General features: G+C 38.9%; 1 non-coding gene across 1 annotated transcript; it reads right to left on the minus strand.

The window, feature by feature from the left end:
- Nucleotides 1–333: 333 nt before the first annotated feature.
- Nucleotides 334–440, minus strand: LOC131257141 (small nucleolar RNA R71). Its single transcript, XR_009177157.1, has one exon. It is a non-coding gene; the product is annotated as a small nucleolar RNA R71 (small nucleolar RNA).
- Between the last annotated feature and the right edge of the window lie 23,026 nt (nt 441–23,466).

Raw genomic sequence — 23,466 nt, forward strand, 5'->3', positions numbered from 1 at the left:
CAACCGGCGGGGGTGAGCACACCTTCCTGTATGATTTTTTTAGAAAATACAGGAAATATAAACATTAAGCTAAGAGTGATTCAACTCCTTCCAAAGTTCCATGGACTTGAATTTGAAAGTCCATATTCACACTTGAAAGAGTTTGACGAGATAATAGCCACTTTATATTTTCTTAATGTGTCTACGGACACAATTAGGTTGAAACTCTTTCCGTTTTCCTTAAAAGAAAAAGCTAAGACATGGTTGCATTCACTACATCCACGATCTATTGGCAGATGGAACGACATGACATGGGAGTTCATAAAAAAATTCTTCCCGTATCATAAGATGAACACTATCAGAAAGTCGATCATGAACTTCGCCCAAAAAGAAGATGAAACATTCTTCCAATGTTGGGAGAGGTTCAAGGATCTTGTCAATTCATGCCCATAACATGGTTTTGAAATGTGGTGTATAAAAAATTTCTTCCATGAAGGACTAACATCTTCCATGCTCCAATTCATCGAGACGATGTGCAATGGGGAATTCATGAACAAAGATGTCGATGATGTGTGGGATTACTTTAACAAACTCACTGAAACCGCACAATCATGGGACATCTCCCCAAGACCTAGCACCACTTTTAAGCCTACTCAACCAAAGGCGAAGGGTGGAATATATCTTTTGAAAGAGGAAGATGATATAAATGCTAAAGTGGCCAGTCTCACAAGGAAACTCGAGGCCATAGAACTTAAGAAGGATAAGGCTAAGGAAGTTGTTTGCGGTATTTGTGCTTGTAATGTTCATACAACTGAAAATTGTCCAACAATACCTGCTTTTCAAGAAATACTGAATGAGCAATCGAATGCCGTAAACAACTACCAGAGGCCTTTCAAAGGAACCACCTCAAATACTTACAACTCCAGCTGGAGAAACCATCCAAATTTCAGTTAGAGGAATGGACAAACTGCTACTCCTCAAGGAATCCTTAACCAACTTTTGGAACAAAGGAAACCTCAAGAGGAACCTATTCTAAAACATATTCAAGACTAAGTGCTACTCAACCAAAATATGGCACAAGCATTCCAGGATATCAAATCAGCAATGAGAACTCTTACATCGTCCATTCAAAGGATAAAATCACACTTAACAATTGGGGAGAAAGGGATGCTTTTAGCTCAAGCTCTCCCCATTCCAAAACCACAATGTGAAATTAGTGGCCCAAGCTCTTCAAATCAAATGGAGCAAGCCAAGTTTATCACGACTCTTAGGAGTGGAAAAACAATTGACAAATGTATTCCGGTAAGGGCTGAAAAGTCTAAGGACTCGGAAGAAGAGACAGATGATAGACCTAACACTACTCCACACGGATTGGAATCGTAACCTCTAAGCAAACTGATTGCTCCATTTTCCCCAGTGGTTGATTACACCAAAATCTCTAGCTAACTCACAGGATATTCTAAAGGTGTTGAAATAAGTGAAGGTCAACATCCCTCTTCCAGATGCAGTGAAACAAATTCCTTCATATGCCAAAATTTTAAAAGACGTATGCATAACCAAGAGGCAACAAAGTATTAAAAAGAAAATTTTCCTGACAGAAAAAGTGAGTGCTATCCTCAAGTAAAATGTGCCACAAAAATACAAAGATCCTGGTAGCCCATCTATCACCTGTATAATTGGGAATCACTAGATTGAGAATGCACTCCTTGATTTGGGGGCAAGCGTAAATCTGATCCCTTACTCGGTCTATGAATAACTGGGCCTAGGTGAATTAAAACCCATCCAGACCACGTTACAACTTGTTGATTGTTTAGTTTGTATACTACGAAGGATGATTGAGGATGTATTGGTCCAAGTTGATAAATTTTACTATCCAGTAGATTTTATCGTCCTAGATACTTAGCTCAACGCAGATATGAGCACTTAAATCCCTGTTATACTTACTCGCCTATTCCTTGCTACATCCAACATTACCATCGATTATAGGAATGGGGTCATGAATTTGTCTTTTGAAAATATGACATTAGAGCTCAATGTCTTTTTCAACATGAACAGATAGGCAAAGGATGATGACGAGGCCCATGACATTAATATGATAGACTCTTTCGTGGAAGATTGAGCTCTGATGACTTTATCCTCTAACCCTTAGGAGGTGTGCTTGGCACGCTCCCCTAATTTGGATGATGACATGATTAGGGGGATGGATGCCTTGATGTTGCATCGGTACTTGAAGTTAACTGGTGGAGGCCATAATTTGAAAAATTACCCCAAACTGATGTCGTGCCTTTACCGTCTAGCCTCAAAGCGCCAAAGCTTAACCTAAAACCTTTACCTTCTGATATTAAATATGTCTATTTAGGTCAAGATGAGACATACCCGGTGTTGATTTCTTCCCACCTTAAGCAAGAACAGGAGAGTATGCTTATCTCTACTCTCATTGAGCACAAAGGAGCCTTTGGATGGTCGATTGTAGACCTCAAGGGAATTGACCCTTTGATTTGTACTCACCACATTCATCTTAAGGATAATGTGAAGACCTCCCAGCAACCACAACGTAGATTAAATCCAAACATGAAGTAAGTGGTTAAGGTCGAGGTACTTAAGTTGTTGGATGTGGGTATTATATACCCCATATCCGATAGCCAATGGGTGAGTCCAACTTAGGTGGTTCCTAAGAAGTCCGGAATCAACAATGAGTCTAACTTTGGTGGTTCCTAAGAAGTCTGGAATCAACATTGTAGCTAATGCCAACAATAAACTCGTGCCAACTAGAGTTACTATTGGTTGGAGAATGTGCATTGACTACAGGAAGTTGAACACTGTCATGAGGAATGACCACTTTCCTTTGCCCTTCATTGATCAAATCTTAGAAAGGCTACTTGGTCACTCTTACTATTGCTTTCTTAAGGGATATTCAAGCTATAATCAGATAGAGATAGCCCTTGAAGATCAGGAAAAGACAACGTTCACATGTCCTTATGTGTAACACCCCGGGTTTTCGGGGGTCGTGTAGGAACTCGGCTCCCGAATTCCCAAGTGCCATGAGTGCCCTAATAGGATTTAAACTTTAATTACATTTCGATGATCTCATAAACAATGGAGAGTTTAGTAGGGCATGTAGCATAAGTAAGTCATAAAGTAGTATCAAGTGCCACTAAATATAAAAATATCAAAACCACAAATCCAAAATCATCTAAATAGGGAACTAGTCCCACTCATACATGACCCAAAGTGACTAGAGCCTTGACCCATACCCCGTGGTAGCCTGAACTCAGACTAGAAGGATTCGTCAAAAGTCTAGAAGCAGGGAAGCTCCTTACCTCATCCATGCTCACCCCGCTTAGCTCGTCGAACTCTGCCTCACTTGCATCTAATGACGTGTCTGGATGGTATTTTAAAACACCGTCCCATAGTGGGAGTGAGTAGCTAACTCAGTGGGTGTCATTATCCATAAGTTATATCAAATAACAATTCCATAATAAATTTAATGAAAAGCACACATTCATAAATCACTAACTAGTCTTTGTTATTGTATATACATGAGTTGTGTATGATGCATGACCTCACCCAGAACACTCCCTCGAGTGACTTCGTCTCATGGTCGCGCATGACCAACACTCCCTCATTGTGACCTCAACTTCCGAGTTGCCAAATCCTAGCTAATGCGATGTATGAATAATGTTACCTGAGTATTTAGTTAATTTCATTCATCCAACAGGTTGGGGAAACTAGTACACCCCACCAATGTCAATGCCCTCATCCATTTATGAGGCACAGACCCCTCAACACGCAAGGCCAAGACCCCGCGATCCTTGAACCCATTGGGGTCTTCACCCCCGATTGCAAGCACGTGGGGAGTACTGGGAAGCGGGATCGCTCGCGGTCAGTACAAGGAGGCTCGTCACCCCAGTGTAGGCCGACAGCTCGGACATAGGTCTCATTCTACCATGCTCGGCTCACGAGACTGTGGATCAATTTTTAGTTATTGTCAGTGGGCATCAGTGGGCGAGGGGTGTTCCAGGTTTCAAATAGGCATGAGCAAACATGGTTAACAAACACAGTTGGTCAGTTGGTGGACTTAACCGTCCAAACTTATGCGAGCATGTATTGCACGACATCAGGTAAAAGCAACCGATGTAGTCCCACTACTGTCATACATACGAGTTCGCCCAAATTGGTCAGTCTAGTCTCGGGACGACCCAACCGACGGGGTTGCCCTCATAATTTATAGGTTCTTGACCAACCCAGACAAAAGGGCTTCAACTCTTACATATTAAGATGGTCATGATTTCTCATCAAATATTCATAGAATATAACACATAAGCAGTTAAGACATAATTTTCAGAATATCAAAATGAATGCAAACTACCCCTAGCAGTAAAAATTAAACATGCATGTACATGGGATTGGATTTTTTTCTAAGAGATAAAAATTTCATATGTCATTCATAATATAGGAAATGCAGACATACAAAAGTATAAAAAATCATGCTGGAAATCAATTGTAAGGATGAACAGACAACAAAATTTTCAGGCCTAAACACCATTTCAGATTGATCAATCATCAATTTATCTTTGCATGCATGTTAGGCATACACATCAAACAGGTTCCTAGATAGAATCTCCTAAAATCTACACATACATATCAATCTAGTATCCAAAATCATTAAGTTCATCATAGAATTGGTAATCTGTCACCTAAGGATAATAGTCCGAACCTTTGTAATGATTTACCTGACTTAAAGCGCTCCTACAATTATGGTTATAGGGAAAATTCACCAAAGCCTAAATAATCATACGAACCATTGTAAGGATTTGAAAACCTAACCCAAAATACTAGATTAAAGAGTATAATCTATCTCTTAACTCCAATTACCGCTGAGAGAACTCCACAAAGGATCCACGAGTAGCAAGTTGGCTATAGAAGGGGATGTGAGGGTGAAGGTACACATATCATCATACTTCCAAGCTCTCCCTCTCTCTTTCTCCTCTTTTTCTCTTTCTATGTTTCTCTCTTTCTTTCTTCTAGGGTAAATTCGCATGGGGAGAGGGGATGCCCAAATGAAGCCCTTATATAGTGCCAGATTTGGTGTAAATGACCTCAAGGGCTAGTTTTTACTATACTAGCCCTATGAGAGGGTCTTTCTAACCTCTAAGGCCCACTATGGGGCATATATGTCGATATACACCATAGGATAGTTAGCTCTAATGATGATCTACATATGGAGATGATCGGCCCACCATTTGGATGCACCGATCAACAAATATGATTATAAGTTTGTTCAACGGTCATTGATAGTCGATCGGGGCCGCAGCTATACGGATATGAGTAGGAAAATATCCTTATTCCACATGTGAAGTTTGGTCGTAAACCGACGGTCCAAAATCATCAACTTTGCATAAGAGTGGATGACCTAATTCACTTAATTTTCAGCTTCTTCCTTTAGGGTATTTGCACTTCTCATGCACTCGTCCTTTGGCTCAAGTTGAGCAATTCTGGACACTACCTAGGTCTGAATCCTACGATAGATGTCGAGCCCAGTAAGATGGACATTATTCTATAGTTTTGGAACTAGTGACCCACTAACGAACGGTCTAGAGCTTATTCAAAAAATCGGGGTATTTATGGAATGAATTAGGTATTGAGATTTCTCGTGGGCAATGATTAGGGTTTAGATTAACTATGTTCATAGTGTGGCCTATTTATAACTTGTGAAATTGGAGATTTGGTCATGGTTACTCCAAACCATCGGTTGTAGGCTAAAAGAGTAACGGGGTTGATTTGGTCTATTAGTCAAGATCTGGGCCTTATCTAACTCAGTTTCGAGTAGATCCTTTAATTTAGCTATGATTTTCTTGATTAATCAGTGGTAGGTCGGTTAGATTTAGGCTCTATGTGAGCAAATCATGTTGCTAAATTCGGTATTTAAGTGATCGGGCGGATTCGTTGGTTTCCCACGATTGATTAATCGGACTTGTGCGGTTCTTTACTGGTACCACCCGTGTATAAACTAACATTGAGTGTTAATGGTCAGTAAGTGATAATATAAGTTAATTACATTTAAAAAAAATTCAAGGATTTTTGAAAATTCAAAAAAGTGAAAATCCAGGACGTTACATTATGGCACCTTTGCTTACGAAGGATGCCATTTAGACTATGTAATGCCCCTGCCACTTTTTAGCAATGCTTGTTAAGTATATTTTCTAACATGGTAGGGCAATATTTAGAGGCCTTCATGGATGACTTCTCTATCTTTTGTCCATCCTTTATTGAATGTTTAGAAAATCTGAAAAATGTGTTAAAGTGATGTGAGGAAAAGAATTTGGTACTAAATTGGGAGAAGTGTCATTTCATGGTTTTTAAGGGAATAGTTCTTGGACATATAATCTCGTCCAAGGGAATTGAGGTAGATAAGGCTAAAATTGACCTTATCTCTAACCTACCTCCACCCAAGAGCATACGTGATGTGCAATCCTTCTTAGGACACATCGGATTCTATAGACAATTTATAAAGGATTTTAGTCACCTCTCTCATTCTTTACGTAATATAGTTCAAAAGGATGTACCATACGAGTGGATTGAGCAATGTCAGGAAGCTTTTACTAAGATCAAAGGCATGTTGACTACTACACCTATCATGCAGTCACCTGATTAGATCATCCCTTTTGAGATTATGTGCGATGCATCCGATTATGCTATTCGGGTGGTGCTAGGCCATAGAAAAGAAAAGAAGCCATATGTTATTCATTATACAAGTAGAATTTTAAATCATTCCCAAGTGAATTACTCTATTACGGAGAAGGAACTCTTGGCCGTAGTATTCGCATTGGACAAATTTCGGTCCTACTTAATCGGATCCAAGATCATTATTTACACTGATCATGCGGCATTGAAGTACCTTCTTTCTAAGAATGATGCTAAACCCTGCTTGATAAGATGGATCCTTTTACTCCAGGAATTTAATTTAGAAATAAAAGATAAAAAGGGAGTAGAGAACGTAGTGGCTGACCACCTTTCACGACTTGATCTTCCTGATTCCCTTGAGACGACACCTATAAACAACATTTTTCCTAATGAACAATTATTTAAACTCTTCCAATTACCTTAGTTTGCTGATATTGCTAATTATCTTAGTATAGGTTTCACGCCGACATATTGGACTGCGCAAGATAAGAAAAAATTCTTCGCCGAGGTTCGTAAATTTTTCTGGGACAATCCATATTTGTTCAAATATTACCTAGACCAAATTCTAAGGAGATATGTGCTAGACAATGAACATCAATATGTCATCTCCTTATGTCAGTCTCAGGCCTATGGTGGTCACTTTTTTGCTAAAAAGACCATGGCCAAAATCTGCGATGCGGCTTCTACTCGCCCACTATGTTCAAGGACACTCACGAGTTCTACAAAGCTTATGAGAGTTGTCAGAAATTGGGAGCATTGTCCCATCGAAATATGATGCATTTGAATCCCATTATGATCATTAAAGCATTTGACTGTTGGGGCATCGATTTTATGGGACCATTCCCCTAATCCTTTAGGAATTTATACATTTTACTAGCAGTAGACTATGTCACTAAATGGGTTGAAGTGATCCCATGCCGAAACAATGACCATCAAATAGCCATTAAATTCTTAAAAGAAAACATCATTTCCCAGTTAGGAACGCCTTGGGCCATCATTAATGATGGAGGTTCACATTTCTGTAATAGGCCATTTACAAACTTAATGAAGAAATATGACATCTCTCATAAGATGAGCACTCCATACCAACCGTAGATAAGTAGGCAAGCTAAGATTTCCAAAAGGGAAATTAATCAAATACTGGAAAAGACGGTTAGTCCTAACCGCAAGGATTGGTCGATTTGTTTGATTGATGCTTTATGGGTATACCATATAACTTTTAAGACTCTCATTGAAATGTCTCCTTTTAGACTTGTTTATGGGAAAGCTTGTCACTTGCATGTGGGATTAGAACATAGAGTCTACTGGGCTATTAAAAATTTGAACTTTAACTTGAACAACGCTGGCTCGCTGCATAAACTTCAATTAAATGAACTCGAAGAAATCTAGAATGATACATATGAGAACTTGAGAATTTACAAGGACAGTATGAAGGTGTTCCACGACAAGAACATCCTTTGGAAATCATTCCTGACTGGTCAAAAAGTCCTTTTGTATAATTCTCGGTTATACCTTTTTTAAGGTAAACTCCAATCTCATTGGATTGGCCCCTTCACTGTTATAAATGTATATCCTTATGGGGGCGTTTAGATTCAGAATCCAATGAATGACAATATTTTCAAAGTGAATATTGGACATCTTAAAGCCATTTTTGAGAAGTTTTATTCAGAGGAGATGTCCATACCTCTGATTAATCTTGTATACCAGGATTGACCTCCTAATTTGATGGAGGTGTAGTTAGGTTTATTTCTTTCATAGGATTAGGATAGTCTTTGTGCTAACCCATCTTCACGTTGAGATCCTTGGAAAAAAGCCTCAAAATTCCTTCTTCAGGTACTACCTTTCCATCACTTCTCCTTTATTTTTGTTGCCTCATTTGCATTGCATGCTTATATCTGTTACTTTGGGGACAATGTAGATTTTAGGTTGGGGGTGTGGATTAGGTAAACTAATTAATGCTTTCTTAGTTTTGAGCAATTATTTTTTGAAAATTTCAATATTTCAAGTTGAATCTGTTTGGAAAATGATAATTTATGCACTTAAGAATGTTTTGAGTATGATAAGATAGAGATTGAATTTTGAATTGTTGGAGTTTGATCAACTAAGTAGTCTATCACCTACAGTTCTTACACTCAATTGATTAAGAGGAAGTTTTGAATATCATGATTGATCTAAATCACAAAGCACATTCAATTCATTTTCTGTGAATTATGCTAGATTTTCTAATTGTTAGTATATGAATCATTGATAGATGTTGAGAATTTAGTCTGAAGAATGTTATCCACCTTAAAAGATGAAAAGAACCAGTTAAAAAATAGTGAAATTGACAAAAAGGTCATGTATGACGAAAAAACTGGAAAAGAATGAAAAAGAATGAAAAAGTCTGAAAAGAATGTATAAAAATGACCGTCGATATAAAATAAAAAATAGAAAAAGTTGGAGAAGGGGATGAGTTCGAAATCAACACTTGAGTTTTTAACTACTCTTGATATGATGAACATGGCTAACAGTATGAAATGATAGTACTCTCATGGGAAGTAATTTGATTTTCATTGGGTACATTGAAAAACATGATAAAAGAACTTATACTTTGAAGAAATTGATAAAGAAATTATTTGATTGATTGCTTATATGATTCGGCTCTAGGTTTTTAAAATCCCACTTTCTTGTCTTAATTCTACTCATTCATACTTGATTATATGAAAGATAGTTTTTCGAAAAAAGCTTGAACGTTGAGAATTGAGGTTTACTTCATGCATGTTTTGCTCAGGACTAGCAAAATGCTAGTTGGGGAGTGTGTTGAGTGTCAAATATTGCATATTCTCCCCTATTTATATCTTGGTTTTATGAACATAATACTGCTAAATGTTATATTTTATACATGTTTATGTTGCAAGGTGAATCTAAGAACTTGGATTGAAAAGAATGCCAAAAGCATGGACTTGATGCTCAAGAATCACGAAGGCAAAAGATGGATCTTGGAAAACCAAGAAGAAAGAAATCATATGTCAAAGATCTAAGGAAACCAAGTACAAAAGATGAAGAAAGGACTTAAAAAATCACAGAACCTATAACAGAAAACAGACTGATTTAGTCTGATTGAACTTGCACAAAACAGTCCAGTAACAAACAATGGAATTTAGAAGCTAATTTGGTTTGACCGTTAGACGATTCGGTCTAACCAAAAGAAGGATTCGGTGCGACCGAAAGTGCATGAAAAGCTCCTGCGAAGAACGATGAATTTTGGAGTTAATTTAGTTCGACCGACAACTTAAGTTCGGTCCGACCAAACACATCTCAATCTGACCGAAATAAGGCAACTGTTGAAATAGAATCCTTTCCAAATTTTGATCGAGTTCGGATTTGACTTCGATCGACCATAGTGTAACGCGGAAAAGCTGCAGATTGCATAATCCAAGTCAGTTTGCAAAAATTCCAAGTCGGTGCATAAGGTGGAGCTTCACAAGTATAAATAAGAGTCCCCAAGACGTTCTTAGGCATCATCTAGGGTTTGAGGAGTGGAGCCAAAGGATGGAGAGCCGCCACCAAGAATCTTTCTTCTTCTTTCTTAATTGTTTTTATGCTTTCTATAAGAGTTCTTAGTTCAATCATGTCTATGGTGAACTAAACCTCTTAGCTAGGGCTAAGAGGTGAAGCTTTTAACGTGATTGAGATGTTTAATTTACTTCGATTTATGTTTATGTTAAACTTCATTGATTTCTAGTTGATTTTAAGGAATATTTTCAGTTTTCTATGGTTTGTTGTGACTTAAATTACAATAGATCTGCGATAGCTTTTTATATCTTCTTTTCTTATTTGAGATTATGAGTTTGTTAAATCCTGTTGTTTGCCATTGTCTCCTGGGCATGGTTGGGGTGACGGAATCCCTTCCAATCTCCACAATTCTCCTCCATTGAAGTTGGATCAATGAGAAGTTCAAAGATTTGATTATCTCTCTTTCCAATTGGATAAGATAGGACTCTGATTCCAATTGGATCTTTTAAATCAAGTAAGGTAGCATCTCAATAGCTATAAGTGGATCCTTGGTACACTAGTTCCCACCTTTAAATTCACAAGTTTCAATTATATCATTCAAAATTACTCTCTCATTATTTAGATTTAGATTTACATCTTCTTCTAGTTCTAGTTCTAGTTATTTTCAGAAATGCATGAGTTTAGTCCCTGTGGATTCGACCTCAGTCTTACCGTGATTATTACTGCATCGCGACCCTACACTTGGGGTTGTGAACACCGAGCATCCTCCAATCAATATCTATTTGAATCAGTCGAAGGACCCCACGAAGATATAATTCTCCATCTCGTGGGGCTTGAAGTTTGACAAGCTCCTAACCTAGGATCGCAACTAATCAGAGTAGACTGAATGCGGATAATGTTGGTAAGAATACACGGGAACACCGACCATCATCTTAAAAGGAACTGACAACTCATCAAATTGCGGTATCCCCTCATCTTGAAGATTATCGACAACATCAAACCAAAGGGAGTCAGCAAATGCGTTCTTCGAAGCTAGGATTGCCTGGGGGAGTCTTAGCTTCAATTAACACGACACCACCCTGCCTAGCTGCCTCATTAAGCACTCTAGGGTTCATTGTTAACAGGTCAACTCTATCCTCAGCTGCCCGAGAGGACTCACCTATCTCATAGGTGGACCACATAGACATGTTTTCCACTGCAAGTGATAAGGGAAGAGGAGATAGAAACAACAGACATTCACCACCGTTGAAACTGACCATCGGGCTGTCAACGAAAACTGCACCACAAACAAGAGCAATCCGACCATCCAAAATCATGTGGCAATTCATCAAAGCTACTAAACGATGATCTGAGCCATCTAATGTACCATCCCAGCTAAATAAAAGCACCATCATGGGCTCGATCGAAGTATCAATGCCAAAATCTCCACCTATCAATCCATCCTGGAAAGAGGTATGCATCCAACTATCATCCTGACCAATCGAAAAAGCTATCAAGTCATCCGCACCATCATATGTTGGAAGAAGAGTTGCATCGCCATCTACCATGGTTGGGATCATATCAAGACCACTCAAGCAAAAAGATCGTACATCCGGACCATCCATACCACGATTCAAGCTGTCTAAAGTGGTCCCCAGGCTATCCAAACCATCCAAATGGTAGATCATCCCCTCTACATCAATCATGGCCTCATCCTCACCATTCAAATCCACATCTAAATGGCCTACTTCAATGGGACCCATAGCCTCTCTCTCAAGCCTATCTCCACCATCAAAGCCTTTATCCAAGGCCTCCTCCTTTATGGTGGGAATTTTAGCAAATCCTCCATTAATGGAGGTACTTAATTTAGCCCCAACCACCATCTCCAAACTTCCATTAACCCCATCATTAATGTCTCCTACTAATGCATCATCCACCCCTTCCATAAAGAGAATCTCACCTAAATCCAAAGCCATTAATCCATCGGATGAATGGGACTCACCTACTCCGGTAACAATGTCATCCAACAACTCATCTTGGCTGGCTTATGGAGAGGATTGCAAAGATAAAAGCAAAGAAAAAAGGAAGAAGAAGACAAAGTGGGAATCCATGCAAAATACTGGGGATGATGGAGACAGAAAACAAGAGAATGTTGGCTTTGTCCAAAGCAGAATGAGCAAAAGGAACTCACTAGATGGAGGATCGATGATAGCCAGATTGCTGTTGGTTTGTACTTTCTGACCCTGCTTCCATGGGATTGGCTTTGGGGCCCACGATAGGTGAAAATGATAGGTGACACAGCCGAAGGCACCCTAGTTGCCGCTAGTATTTCAAATGGACCTAAACATTAGTTAGAATGCGATCAACAACATCTAAAAGCTTCTCCTAGTGACCAATCATGAAGATGTGGGCCCAAAACAGGCTTGTCAGATCCAAAAAGTTCTCAAATGATGAACAAGGTGGACCCGAATGATTTGGACCATTAAAGCATCACCAAGACATGATCCATTCCATGAATCAACTTCCTCAAGACCAAAAACATCAAGTACATGCATCAAGTGACCAAGATATGAAGCAAAAAAGAGTACAGTTCATTTATTAAGACCATCTAGGTTGTACAAGTACAAGTGATTGATCCTTTGAAGAGGAATACAAGAGAAATCATATACAAAAGATGATGAAGAATGATCAAATGCTCACTAAAGCCCCTATAAATGACCCACATAATCATCATCATCAGTTTTCTCTTGTTGCCCTGCATAAAAATTGTTTGCTAGAGGCCCCATCACCGAACCACCAGCATATTGGTGAGCCCATCGGGAAGCAAAGAGAGGAGGGAAAATTGACCCCATGTTGAACTAACGATACCACGAAGAGTAATCTCTGTCAGGCATGATGAAGTCTCGCATTGGCATCTTAGTGAAGCTACCTGCAGTAATAGGACTAGAGTAGATTGGCTCTGAGGGTGGTAACAAAGTCACATATGGAAGTATCAGGGTCAAAGAGCAAGCAACGCAGATGAGACGCCTCAAACGCCATCCCGGCTGACAAGGTCGAGAACGCGAAGGTGGGCATATAGTGTCATTCGAAACTGTGAAAGGGTCAAGAAATCATCAGTTGATCAAAGAGAAAGTAAAAGACAACATTTAAAGATCAAAGATCAACACTTACATCATTATGGGTGATGTCATCAAGATCAGCCCACCACTTATCTTCTGATATACATGGAACATGATAGTGATTCTCCAGCTGCCACAACATAGAGCAGTAGTATGGAGGATCCTAATCTTTCAAGGGCGAGGCAAGATAGGGAAAATGGTCATAGAAACAGGTCTTAGGATCAAACAAAAGGAGAAATGTGCATGGCCACCATTCAAAGGATCAAGAAATTAGGGCTAAGGAAGTGGTAGTCACCTCAATGATAAACCAAAATTTAGTGAGAGAGTGGCTATCATGACTAAATTTATCTAGGCCATGGTACAGACGACCCAAGAGAGTCGCATTCCAGTTATAAGGGAATGAGATGTCCTTCAACAAGAAGATCAACTTAGGGTTCATCCTCTCATTCTCGTGGCAAAATATGAGAGAACCCAATAATAATATCACCATGGCTCTAGCCTTAAAAATGGCCTTCTGATCATCCTCTAGGATAACGTGCACGAAGGTGGCCGTCAACCACAGAAGTTTTAATTAATTACAATAGAAATATGAGCTAGGGGTGTAACATCCCAAATTTTCATGACCAGAGTTCATACTTGTGCCCGAGAAAACTGGGTGTTAATAATGTATAAATTGGATGCTTTGAAAATTGCTCCGTATTTTTTTTCATTTAAATCACATCCAAATACATTTCTTAAGGTAACATTCACAAGAATAAAATCAACTATATTAATTATTTTATCAGAGTAAAAGAATAATCAAATGCCCTCTCAATGGAAGCTTATTACATTTATTGAGTTCACAGTGGAAGTATAAAACTAAATTGTAAAACTATCTTCTTATTCTTTCAGCATAATTTATCATAGGGAGATTGTCCTCTAGGTCTTCAATCTATACGTCACCTGCATCATCTATATGGTTGGAGATGGTCAACGCCCTACTCATAGTGATGGTTATCCTTTAAGATTAACAATAATTCAAAAGATTCATAAAGGTAATGTAGAGGTTATGATACGTCCCGTACTCCACAACTACAAGTGGTATCAATATGCACAAGCAATCTACATGAAATTCATGCCTAGCAAAGTATATACGGTTCATCACACTTAGCGATCGCCACAATGTGGAATATGATTAGAGTTATCTGACTCACCCTGCATCCCATACTACGGAGATTCACCAGTGTGTCCCACGTTTAACATGGATTTATGCGGTTACCCTAAGACAAATACAACATATGACTGGATGAATTATGTGACACGATTTGTTCATGGAGAGACTATTTGTGATATCCAATCTCGGAAGTGATGTTCACCTATTGCGAATTACTTACATCGATTTGTGCACCACTACCCATGAAATATGGAATTACGTGTTACCCTAGGGGTCGCTATCGAAAACGCATTACGTCCACGATATATATTCGATCGCTAGAAGAAAGATTCCCAACATAATACTTGCACCAAGGAGAAAAATTCATTGAATTATGGGAGTTTAGGAATATCACAACACATGCTCAAGCCTTAAAGATAAATAGCACAAGGCCAATAACATAAAGAGAAGAGGGGCAATGGACAACTCAGCAAAGATAAAAGTGGCAATGGCCAATGTAATAAAGAGGAGAGTGACAATGGTCAACTCGATAAAAGAAGAGTAGCAATGGCTAACTCAACAAATAGATGAGTGGTAATAAGGAGAGTGGTAATGACCAACTCAATAAAGAGTAAAGTGGCAAGGGCTAACTCAATAAATTAATAAAGGTAAGGGTAAGGCTTGTATCCATCGCCCCGCATAAATTCATAAAGATCTCATATAATCACCATTATATTAAAATACCAAAGGGCAAATAATTGATGGTAAAACATATAATTGCAGAGAGAATTCATAATAATATGAAACATAGTATGTAAAAGGGCAAGATAATAACATATCAACTTAAATTACCGTAAGGTTAAAGGAATAAACCCTCACCTTAAGCTCGACTTAAATCTGGCCCTGACTTAGTCCAAGACCTAGCAAGTTAACTCGGTACACAATCTCTCTTTCTCTCTCTCTCTCTCTCTCTCTCTCTCTCTCTCTCTCTCTTTCCTTTCTCTTTTTTTGTTTCCTTTCCTTTACTTTTCCTTTCTTTCTTTCCTTTCCCTTCTTTTTCTTTTCTCTTCTTTTCTTCCTCTTTCCCTTTCTTTTCTTTCTCTTTCTCTTTCTCTCCTTCTTGCTGTGCTGGAAGTCTATAGGGGAGGCATTTATATAGTTTTCTGAACCAGTTTCCGTGTTTGAGGGAGTTTTCGATTTCAACTACTGTCGTGCGGATTTCTCCTTGTGCACGTAACACGAGCGACTCTATTGAGAGCTTAGTTGTTGGTGCTGCCTCATGTCACCTCCTCTCTATCTTCTATGGGAGATCCTCTATGTATACAGGCCTTGTTTGATTGGACAAGATTCAGAATTATGCCTGAACAAGTCACATGCCGTTACCGTTTCTTGGCTAAGCATGTGACCGATTATAATGGAAATTCTTTGGCCATGCATTCTCCTTTCTCTTTGGTGATCTTGGATGGTTCGGATGACCATCTAGGAGATGATGGATGGATAAATCAGAGGTTAGGGTCCTCTGATCAGGGTCGCGTTCGTGGAAGAGTTTTCACAGTTTGTGTGAATACTTGACCGATCCGAGGGTTCCTAGTGGAGTAAGGCCCTTTTTCGATCCTTTTTTACGACTTTGGGAGGATCAAAATCCCCTCACCTCCATTTTGGAGGTTTTAGATTGGGATCTGGCTTTTGGATTCGGTCGTGTTAAAGCCTTGAAGAACGACTAGCTTCCCGTTGGAAACCGTTTTGCGGAAGGATTCCCTTGATTGTGGAGATTTTTCAGATGTTTTCAGTGTCTTGGTCATGGTTGGATCTCTCTCTAGCAGAGATCGGATGGCCCAATCCTTCTTAGATCAGGGATTGGTGGTGTAATCCGTCATGTCGTGGATTCTTGGAATCTTGCCTTCGCGAGTGGGATATATGGGTTCGCGAATTAGGCCGCGAGCAGAAAGTGTCGCTCGGTCTATGATCCTTGTGGGGTCCACTTATGATGTTCTTTATGAAGGTCCACTCTATTCATTTGGTTCATGTAATTTTTTTAGGGCGTGGGCCAAAATCTGGGATAGATTCGAGCTTTATGTGGCCCACACCATATTTGATGATCCAGTGCTTCCCTATGTGAAACTTAGGTAATTTAGATATTTAGATTGGTTGTGGCAATTAAGTGGGGCCCAATATGATGGCCTTTAGGGGGATCCATTCCACTCATTAGCTTAAGCAGGTCGTGTTGGGCCATGGGTCCAAATATGAAGTAAATCTGAGCCTTAGATAGGCTTATCTTGGAAGTTTTCCTAGCGAGTGTCAAAACAGACTTGATTTTAATCAACAGTCCATGTTCAATGATCGAGGCCCAATTTTGGGGGAATGTGTAGTCAATATATGTAAGCGGTTGGTCAAAATTTGGTGGTTGATGGATGTGGGAAAAGCCTAGATCTATAATATCACCTTTTGTGTCAAAAGGAAGGAACTAGCTTCAACGTTCACCGGTGTAGGATCATAGATCTGAGTCTAAATTTTGTATAACATCTTAGTCATATGAGACCAAACTGTGATCCAAATTTAAGTTGTGATGGATGGCAGTATATGATTAAATTTGAAGGTCCAGATTTATAAGGAGTTGATAAGCCAAGAAAGGATAACTTCGCGCATAAGAGCTTACCAAAGTGGGGTCTTCATATTTCATACTTGGTTCATATTATGGCCAATACAAGTCATTCATATAAAGGAAAATATCCTACTACGACTACCCATGAGGTTTCTTCACTCGATGGACACCAAAATCAACGGTTAATGGGATGATTTGTCAATTAGGTCACTTTTACAATGATCTAAGGGCTGAAATTTGACATATATGGTTAATTTATGATACATAGGCATGGTATAAAATTTGACATCAAACGGATCGTGGGAGTCATGTGATCTAGAATTCAGGGGTCTAGGTTAATGACATTTTCATAATTATTATTGATATGAGAGTTTTGAGAAATCTAATAGTTCTACATGGTTATATACATGCTTTTAAGTAATTCTTACAAAAGAACTTATATCTAAATCATTATGAATAAAGAGTTATTCACCAAATTAATTAAGAATTGTACATATATCAAACCACACAATGGATGGTCAGATGACATGTTTAAAATAGGAAAACTTAATGGTTAGTAATCTAGTCATGTATGTAGGCGGGTGTATGGTCAGTTTTGTAAATAAATGATCAAAAGTAGGTTTACTTGGACATATGATGATCTTGTCTTAAAATCAACGGTCAGATGGCTTGATCTATGGATGAAGATTATTCTCAATGGTTAGATTCATATTGGAGAATAGATATAAGGTCAGGATATTTAGATTGGTATCGTACACATGTACATATTAAGTTAAATTTCATGGTAACACTCGAGAACTTTCAATACTCGGGTATTGAAAAGTTCGAGGTGTTACAAGGGGGGAATAGCGTCAAGAAGATTCATTTAGTTGTCATCAATAACACTAGCAGAGTCTCAGCATTCGGCACACGCGCACCATAGGACGGAAGGCCCACGTGCAAAAGATGTCCAGTGGAGAAATCTCCCACTCACCAAAAGGCAGCTGGAACGTATGAGTGTTATCCCACCAACCTCACATAAGGCCACCACCAACATCCTACTAGCCTAGGAGAATCAAAGACTAAAAAAGTCCGCAAATGGGGAAGCCTCTAGGATGGCATCAAGGCAAAGCTGAGGGCCGGGAAACCAATCCTCCTAATTCTCGTGAGCTCCCTGTCCTTTGTTGAAGGTAAAGAAACACCAAGGCGAGCTCCCAAAGAGAGATGGTCATTCTCATGAGGGATGTGGGTAGGATCGACATCAGATGATGATGGAGAACTAGTTGAGTTATGAGAATGGTGTGACATATCTACACAAGAGCGGATCGATGGAAGTATCGTATCCCATCTCCTTTTTTTTTAACCTTTGGATGACTAACTTAAAGTGAGACATGGGAAAGGCTATACAAAACACAACAAGTCCAAAGATGCCTCACATGAGCTTGTCCCATGACCCACTTCAAGATAGTAAATGTGGATGAGATAGCATCGAATGAGAAAGAGGAAAGCCCATTAAGGATACAAGTCACAAATATGAGCATACAAGTGGTTTTAAGGTGGAAAATGAAGCACCCTAAATCATGATGAACTTTTCTCACCACCAAGGGTGAACTTTGTCAAGTGCCATACCACAAGATAGATCCTTTAAAAAAAATATACATGGAAAATGATAATAGGACCAAAGGTTTACTAGTGGGACACTTGAGAAAGGAAAGAGTGCAAGCCCATCTAAGCACTAGAAAATCCAAATCAAGGATGTCCCATTTTCTACACTTACAAGTGGCTTCCTATGAACTATGTTATGACCCACCTACAAAAAAGAGCGGCAAGGTAACATATTCACATGTGCAAATGAGATCAAGATTTCCAAGTCAAGGCTCGAAAGAGGCTCACACCAAAGCAAACACTCTCCCCAAAGTGAGCTCACTTGGGCCTTGCATATGCATTAAGAAACTAAGCCATCGACTAACATTGACATGGGCCACAAAAGTTGTTCAAGGTCCACCAAAGAAGGCAAGAGGGTATAACTATCTTGGCCTAAGGAACTTAGGCCCATAAACACAAAAGAAGCAAGCTAACCTAAGAAATCCCTAAAGAGGGATGGGTCACTTGTCTCACTTGTGCCCAATACGAGTTCCCAAGCCCATTTGAACATGAAAGTATAATGCGGGTCATTTTCTCTTGTCCATAGGATTCCCAAAAAAACACTTGGGCCACCACAGAGAATTTTGAAGGCCAAAAATCTGATGTGGACCATTCCATCTCAATGGGCCTAATCACTTTAAAAATGAAAAGAGATAAGGAAAGCATGGAGGCAAGAGCAAGGAGAGCATGAAAAAGGGAACCAAAATGAAGCTTGGGCCCACCCAAATGAACATGGGGCCCAAGTAATCATTTTGGATACATTATTTACATATCACAAAAAGCTCCCAAAGAAAATAATACTCCTTACATGTAGCTTAATATACATGAAAGAAAGCATTATTTTGTTCATGTGGGAGGAGAGCAGAAGAGAGAAAAATGGAAAAAATGAAAAATCTTGAAAGTATAATTCCATGCACAACCTGAGTCTCAAAATGCTACTGTTGTACACCACTTGACACCACACTTAAATCTCAAAAAAGCACCTATAAGAAGAAAGAGAAAAGGCATGAGAACACATAGAGAGAGAAGGGATGAAAGGAAGGAAGTGAAAGCATAAATGAATCCTACTTTTACCCTTACCCCTCACACCAAGAGGGCAACACCTTGCTATCCAAAACTCCAAACAAAGCCCCAACTTGAAGCTAAGGGATGGAGAGAAAAGAATGAGAGAAAGAGAGTTTAAAAGGGAGAAAGGAAAGAGAACTTAAAAGTGTAACACGCTGGGACAAGCCACCTCCATCTGGAATAAATAGAGGATGAGGCCACACCCCATTACCTAGCACCTAAAAGAAACCAATGGGTAAAGGGAGGACTGACGACAACTAGGTTGCTGCCAGTCCCCCTTTTGCTAATGAGACTTGGCCTAGCCCTCTCCCTTGGGAAGAGAGGGACCTTGGGAAGACCTTACAAGGAATCTTGCATGGATTGTCCATTGTGAGGTGATTGAAGAGAGAAAAGAGAGTAAATGATAAAAATGGTGAAAAAAAATCAAACTTTAAATTCAAAATCAATTAACTCATGAGAAATTGGAGAAAAATTGGAAGGGTCACGTGGAGGAGAAAGAAAATCCCATGCATTTTTAAAAATCCATTTTTTGATAAAAACCACCATCGATCGTGATCGTCGATTTACGATCCAATGGACTGGATCCTTTAAAAAAAAACCAAAATACCAACATCGATTGCGATCATCAACGTGATCTGATGGACTGGATTCTTCCAATAAAAGCCAGCATCAATTGCGACCATCGATTTACGATCGGATAGACTGGATCCTTTAAATGAAACCAAAATACTAGCATCGATCGCGACCATCAACTCGCGATCCAATGGATTGGATTCTTCTAATAAAAACCAGCATAAATCGCGACCGTCGATTCACAATCCGATGGACTCGATACTTTTGAATAAAATAAAATAAAATATCAGCGTCGATCATGACTGTTAATTCATGATCAGATGGACTGGATTCTTTTAATAAAAACTGCATCAATCACGACCATCGATTCGTGAAACAATGGACTAGATACTTAATAAAAATAAAAATATCAGCATTGATCACAACCGTTAACTTACAATCTGATGGATTGGGTTCTTCAAATAAAAACTAGTATCAATCACAACCATCGATTTGTGAACCGATGGATTAGATCCTTTAAGAAAAATAAAATACTAGCATCAATCGCGACTGTCGATTCGCAATCCGATGGATTAGATCCTTTAAAAAATAAAATACTAGCATTAATCACAACCGTCGATTAGTGATCCGATGGACTAAATCCTTTTAAGAAAAATTATAATACCAACATTGTTCATGACCATCAACTCGCGATTCAATGGACTGGATTCTTCCAATAAAAATTAACATCAATCGCAATTGTCGATTGCGATCCGATAAACCGATCCTTTTAAAAAAATTCAAAATACCAGCATCGATCGCCACCATCAACTCATGATTTGATGGACTAGATTCTTCCAATAAAAACCAGCATTAATTTAATTTGAGATCCAATGGAGTGGATCTTTTAAAAAATAAAATACCAGCATCGATCATGACCGTCAACACGCGATCCGATGGATTGGATTCTTCTAATAAAACCAGCATCTATCATGACCGTTGATTTGCAATCTGATAGATTGGATCCTTAAACCAAAAAAAAACTAAGATACCAGCATCAATCGCGAGCGTTAACTCATAATCCGATGGACTAGATTCTCCCAATAAAAACCAGCATCAATCGCGACCGTCGATTCGCGATCCTATATGGATTGGATCCTTTTAAAAATAACCAAAATACCAACAGTGATCGCGACCATCAACTCGCGATCTGATAGACTGGATTCTTCCAATAAAAACCTGAATCTATTGCGACTGTCGATTCGCGATCCGATTGACTGGATCCTTAAAAAAACCAAAATACCAGCATCGATCGCGACCGTCGATTCATGATTCGATGGACTAGATCCTTTTAAAAAATAAAATACCGGTATCAATCACGACCATCAACTTGCGATACGATGGACTTGATTCTTCCAATAAAAACCAGCATCGATCGCGACTATAGATTTGTGATCTGATGGATTGGATCCTTCAAAAAAATACCAGTACTAATCGTGACCATCAACTCACGATCCAATGGACTGGATTCTTCCAATATAGACCAGCGTTGATCACAACCGTTAATTTACGATCTGATGGATTGGATCCTTTTCAAAAATCTCAGTAACACCAGCGTCAATCATGACCATTAACTAGTGATCTAATGGATTGGATCTTTTAATAAAAATTGGTATGAGATGCGACCGTCAACTTGCAATCCGATGGACCAGATCATATTTTTTAAATACAAAAACATCTCCCTAGAGAGTCACAAACCCGTGGGACGATGGATCTAATCGATCATAGATCGGAATCTTGACCACAAACCCACGGGATGATGGAATCAATCTTGAATCAAAATCTTAACCACAAAACAGTGGGGTGACAGATCCTATTAATCATAGATTGAAATCTTGACCGTAGACCATTGGACGACAGACTTGATTGGTCACAAATTGAAATCCTAAATACCATGCATGGATAGATCTGCATCATGAATGTTGGAGTTGATCACAACCAACCTTTTGGATCAACATAAAAAATCAAGTCTGGATACCCTATGAGATGATGAAACCGATAACCATCTCTAATCAGACTCTTGTTCACGACCACTAATTATACTTGCATAAAATGGACCATCACCAATAGATCTCAGTCCCAATTACGACCACCAAAATTCAAGCAATAAAATACAACATCTTCGAAATCCATAATCTCCAACTAAGTCAATACTCATCACAACTAGCATGCGCACTTACTCCTCTCATGTTTTCAACAAAAAACTAGCTTACTTGAAGCCCCATAGGCATCCACAATGGAGACAACTAGTAGTTGGACACATTTCAAAATCATCTTGCAATAAAAACCCCCACGGAGTGTCACTCCCTAGATTGGGGCGCCTTTCAAAATCAAAAAATATTTTCAAAATAAAATGTTAGACTTCTGAGGCGTTAAGAGATCTTCCATATCTTTGGATGGGAGTCAACGTAAAATCAAATAAGATCCGATGAAAGTGCCCTGTTTTGTCAATTAACATGACAAGTGAGTCATAGAGTCCAGTGAGCCCCACATGAAGACTACAAGCTGAAGACTCAACAAAGTGGATATGTTTAAAGGTCTACAAAGGTAAATGAAAACCTCACATCCCATGACCAAAACACCTCAGGTAAAAATCCCCTTAAAATGCTCTAATCTATCCTAAAATCATTCAGGAAAACATCTTTGTAAGATTAGAAAATGGAAAACCAAGTTGCAAGAACAGGTGAAATTTTACAAGGTTTTTTCTGCAACTATCGATGACATCGAAACTCAAGTTTCGATGACATCGAGCTCTATTCGATGACATCGAAAATGTGCCCAAATATGTCTAGCAATCAAATCACATGTCTAGGAAATTATCCGATGTAATTGAACTCCATTCGATGTCATCGAAATTCAAACTTTGATGACATCGAGGTAGGCTCGATGACATTGAAATGTAAGCACAAAATGTCCAGCAAGCTCAATAGGAAAATCATAATTTATTCATTAAAATCGAACCACATTTGTTGACATCGAATTTCAAACATCGATGACATGGAAAGCACCGTTCGATGACATCAAAATTGGGACCACTCTGTTCAGAGAGTTTGTGAAGAAAATCAGGAATTATTTGATGTCATTGAAATTCAAATTTCGATGACATCAATTTAGTCTCGATGACATCAAATTTTGAAATCCCATTACTCTCCAAGCACACCTCAATACTTTCAGTA

This window comes from Magnolia sinica, chromosome 9 (assembly GCF_029962835.1).
Source record: "Magnolia sinica isolate HGM2019 chromosome 9, MsV1, whole genome shotgun sequence".
NCBI classification, from domain to species: domain Eukaryota; kingdom Viridiplantae; phylum Streptophyta; class Magnoliopsida; order Magnoliales; family Magnoliaceae; genus Magnolia; species Magnolia sinica.